This window comes from Octodon degus, unplaced genomic scaffold, assembly GCF_000260255.1.
Source record: "Octodon degus isolate 3935 unplaced genomic scaffold, OctDeg1.0 scaffold00111, whole genome shotgun sequence".
Taxonomy (NCBI): Eukaryota; Metazoa; Chordata; class Mammalia; order Rodentia; family Octodontidae; genus Octodon; species Octodon degus.
Genome location: NW_004524687.1, coordinates 1,476,211 through 1,481,501, shown reverse-complemented (window position 1 = coordinate 1,481,501; position 5,291 = coordinate 1,476,211). Strand labels below are relative to the sequence as shown.

Genomic DNA, 5,291 nt, shown 5'->3' with positions numbered 1-5,291 from the left:
TATTTATTATATAGAGTTTATTTTTAATGAAATATGTACAGGCCAGATAGGCATTTTGGAAGCTTTAGGCTCTGTAAGCATTAAGTGGCAAAGTCTGCTATGAATCTGTGGTAAATTCATGCAAGTAGGTATAATGGTGCATGGATAGGAGACATTCTAATGACCCTAATGTACTAAAGGCGACAATCTATTTTGTGCCCGTATCATTGTAAACTTATGCACATTGCTCATGACACTGAGTATTCGCTCTTCAGACTGCTTGTTTCATAGCTTATCCCAGAGGATTAAAGATAAACTGGGTCTCAACCTTTTATTCTGTGTCTGTAATTTTCCTCTCTCCTAAGTGACTCCATCACTGTAACCTCATGGTTGGGAATATGAGGGTTGGTATATGTCTTACTTGTTTAAATCTATTGCAGGAGATACCAAAGCAGAACATACTATGCTTCTTACTTTTTAGCCCACCTCTAGCACTAAGGTCAAACATTGTACTGATCTCAAAAAGAAACAACAACAAAAAAGCTTATCTAGCACAGACTTTTAAAAGAATGAGTCAAAACAGGATCATTTTGTAACCTTCTTATTGTGTACTTGGCTATCAAGTATGAAATTATATACCATAGGGGCCATTGTAACATCTTTCATAGAGAATTGTTTTCAATGTGAACTCTCATGATGACGTGGTGACAACACCCTTCAAGTAAAACTTTCAACCTAAAACCAATAAATCTTCATCAATAATGACAAAGGGGTGGGAGTATTATATTCATTGACTGTATTTAGTTTTTAAAATGGTCTTCATGAGCACTAAATTTTTTTTAGAGGGGAGGTTACTATGTAGATTATCTTTATAAGGCTTTTATAACATTTTGCTGAAAAGCATAATAATACATGTTTCTTTGGTAGCAATAATTTTAGAACTTGCCTTGGGGCAAGGGAGACCATTTCTTATTATATACTAAGGTGAAAAAAGCCAAATTCTTAAAGCAATAATTAAGGAAAAAGGAATTTATAGCTAAATCTTATATACAACATTTTTTAGCCAGTTACATTGGGAAATTGAAAATGACAGTTAAGAAATGTGCGGGGATTTATGTAACTAATTTATAATTAGTATTCTGACTTTGTTTCACTTGGATGCACATTCTCTAGGAAAAGTAAAAATGCATCACTGGCAAGTGAATGCCATTAGGAAAGGGGAGTGCGTTTCTGATTGTCGTGAGCACACGCACGTAGCCTCCTATCGTCCAAGCTGGAGTGCGCCGCAGTGCTGCCCTCCTTCTGATGTGCATGAAGGGAGAACTGAGTCTGATGCTCAGAACTGAGAAAGCTCATGGAGAGGGAACAGAAGCACTGTAAACTGTCTGATTTATCATAAAGATCAGAATGGCTTCTTCATTTATGTTCTTGGGATTTGTCCCCCTTTTACTCCCTAAACACAAACTGCATTTAATTCTGAGTAGTAGTATTTATTGTTTAACATGCTGCCACTAAAATGTGCATATATTCAGGCATTAGCTTTTCCAAAAGGCATTACTTTATTTTTTGCTGAAAAAGTTTAAACATTTAATCAGGGGGAAGAATCAAGTTTCTGGGGTGTCATAGGTACAATATTTAGCCCTGAAGAAATTGATTTTAGAAGTCAGCCAAAAGTAATATTAAAGTAGCATGAGAATGCAGTTCATCTGCCTAAAAGAAAGAAAAAGAATTGTGAAAAAGAAAAATATCTCCTTGCATTCCCAGCAAATGCTACTTTAATGTCTCCTTTTGAAGTTATTTTGTTCTGGTATCTTTTTTTTTAAGGAAAGGAAAATGTTATATGCTTTTGGCAATTGGTACAATAAATTGTAATGGTCTGTAAATAAATAAATACTGACTTACGCAATTTATGTGAATAAGTATTCTGGGAGAGTAAGTGGCTCAGGGTGTTGGTGGCCGGTGCCCTGCCAGGTGGAAGAGCCATCCTCAGCTCTCTGTTTGCCTCCCCTTTGATGGCAGCCCTGGCCACTGTGGAATGGAGGGTTCCAGTTTCACATGCAGATGCTTGAATAGGCAAACCACTACCTTTTTTGTGCCAACACTTGCGCCATGGTTCAAAGATTTACCTGGCCTGGGCTGAACCACTTTCCCATCTGTCTTGCAGATGTCCCGAAGCACTATAGCAGGACATGCCAGGTCAGTGTTGGGGAACCTGCCTGGCCAGGTCTTGTTTTATAGATAAAAGAATGGCATCTGTGGATGCATTTTCATTTGATTTCATCTCATTAACATCACAACGTTGTGTTCTTTGTTTGATATATGTAATTGTATGTAAACACATACAGGATTATGTAATTTGTATAAATACATAATTACAGACTATTGAAAACTGGTATTTTTTACTGGATATATATGTTGGAGCTGCTTCAGATTCTGTGCCTATATGAACCAATAGAATGTTAAAACACACTCTCCTTGCTCATAAAACTGTGCATGTGTGTCAAAGGGCTGTGGGTGGTGGTGGTGGAGGGGAGGAATAGACACATGCAGATGCATCTTCTGTATGCATCTGAAGCAGAAAGCAATGTGGGATACAGATTTAGGAACTAACTTGTGACAAGTGAGGTGCAGTGTGTGTGCACACCCATCTGTAGATGGGTGCACGGACAAAGGCATCTTGTTTGAGGTCAGATTCTATTTGCTGTGTCACTCGATGTTGGTATGTGCCAAGTTGAGATCCACTGTGCTTGGTCATTTGCACAAAAGAGCAACGAAATGGTAGGGGCTGGGGAATATTCTAGGTGGATTCTGATGTGATAGCACCACTCAAGTGTATGTATATGTGTGATTTGCACACTAATGGAATATCAACATGGTATTCTGGGGGTAAACTGAGATGGCTCAGTTTTAAATTGACATTTTATTTATAAAAGTGAAATGAAGAGGATTTCTGACAATAAATTGTCCCTACTTTCTTCAAGACATACCTGAAAGTTCAGGGATTCTGGTTTGTAGGATAGACTGCTACTAAAAGTGTGACTGAAAATATGTGAAGAGTGGCCTGGAAGAGTGAATTTTTATTTCATATTTTTACTGGTAGTGTGCCTCGATAGCTGCTCATAGGTCTTGAGGAAAAAATTTTATATAATCTTTTCTTCACCAGAAAAGAGTTTGCAGAAATAATGAAGTAGAATCTTCTCTAATTTTCTTTGGAGAGAAAATGAGAATGAATGTTCTTAAATGTGTTTCCTTCTTGCTGTGGGAGAATCAAGTTGCTTGATGGACATCTGACTCTCAGGTCAGACGATTAGTCTGAGGCCTCTTTGCTATATTGGCTAATAGAAAAGAAACTATTCTTACAATTCTCTTTGTTCTCCAATTGCAGCTTATATCCTGGAAAACATCTAAACTTTAATTTTAATTGAAAACAAAATATGGGTTTACTGGATATCTGGAAAACCTTTGCAAAATTGTGCTCGGAGCTGTTCTCTACACCCCCATCTTTTTGGAAGATTGTTTCCAGTTGGTTATGATTCCAATTGATAAATGTGGATTTGGCCAGAAAAATTTGAAACCAGGAGCTAAGGAGTTAAAGAAATTATACATTGAAATGCCTCCAGAGTGAAACAACTGGTCTACCCTCCTTACTCAGGGGAAGGGTATTATTGATAATGCTCATGGTCCAACTTGGAAAATTTAGTTTTAAAAACATATATGCAGGGTTTTTCTAGCCACTTTGTGGAACATTGCAAATATTCTGTAATTTCCACCTGGCTGTTGCCTCTGACTTCTAGCATTTGCATATAGTTGTGTGAGATTTCTGTTTTCTACTAATAATGAGAGGAGTTTTCCTAGTCTAGGAGAATAGTTCTGGGAAGAAGCTATACTCCCAAGTGTCTCTTTACTCTGCATTTGACTATGTGTTTTCTTTTTTCAGGGATATTTTCATTTATTTCACTTTCAATAATAAAATTTTTCTCTTACATGATTGAACATGTATTTTTCATTAAAATTAACAGTCACACTTGAAGAAACAGTGGCTTATCTTTCTGATGAAGGGACCAAGCTGCTGTATCTTGAGGCCTCAACAAATGTCGCTTCAACAAAATAAGACTTTTTATTTTGATTATTCCTGGTGAGCAGCAATTTTGTTTCTCCAGTGGCTTCCATCTGCCAAATAGGCATGACAGTTGTTTTGACACAGTGCCCACCACTTCCGGAGACTACCAGACGGATCCTGTTTCCCAGCGCAACAGCTACGGCAGCCTCCACTCAAGCCCATCCATTGGGACTTCTCTATCGAGGCTGGCCAAGAAGTCCTGCTTTAGCTGCCAGGGCTTCGTTCTGCTGAAGATGATATTCCTGAAATCTCATGGATTTTCTTTGTGTCATTTTTAAATATTTCTGTAAGCAATTATGAACAGATGATCCCTTGATATTTCTGTAAGTTTATTGTAGATTCCCAGGAATTCCCTAAACTTTTATTTGATCAGATTCTGATACCTGTGCAGCCATATTCTTTTGGTATATTTATGAGTCACCTTTTCTGATGCATGAATTTCCTCAGTTCCTGAGTAGTTCTCCAGCCTCTGCTCAGTGTTTCCAGTGAGGCCTGGTTTCTCACTCAATCACTGGCTTTCACACCCACATGCAGCTGGGGGCTGTGGCTACCATCAGGAACACAGGATTGGCTAAGTTTTTTTTTTTTTTTTTTTCCCTAGTCTTACCCTTCATATTTTTCTTTTTCTTATCTCTCCTTCTTTAACTGTATTATGTGGATCTGACACTGGTGGTGATGGAGAAGACAGTCACTGGGCAACCACTTACTGTAAGCAAATAGATGACATGAAATGTGTCACTATGGTAAGTATGGGGATAAGGAAGGTGCACCACAGTAGAAGGTGAGCTGCATACCATCCAGATGTTGTAAGCCAAGGGTGGGGAGGTGAAGAGGTAAACTGCAAAGAATGAGCAACAGTTACAGAAAAGGGAGCTATCGATTCTGGTGCCCTACATGTGTCCAGTGAAGTCTTTACCCTTTGAGAATTTGGGTTCATTATATTTTGTACTGATATTTGCTATAAAACTGGCTTAGCCAGAAATGTAAAATAAGTGCTGGAGAATCGGGCAGCTGTGGTCTTGTGTGATTTCTACAATTCATGGAGGGTATTGGTTCATGAATATTGTTGGAATCACAGTCTGAGCCAGACCAGCTCAGCTGCCCTGGACTTACCTGCGTCCTCATTTAGAATGCTCATTTCTTACTCTTGGTTTCTGCGCAGAAGGTGACCCTGCTAACTTTAGTTGATATT

General features: G+C 38.4%; 1 pseudogene; it reads right to left on the bottom strand.

The window, feature by feature from the left end:
* Positions 1-4,250: 4,250 nt before the first annotated feature.
* On the bottom strand, positions 4,251-4,494 carry LOC101584839 (annotated as a pseudogene).
* Between the last annotated feature and the right edge of the window lie 797 nt (positions 4,495-5,291).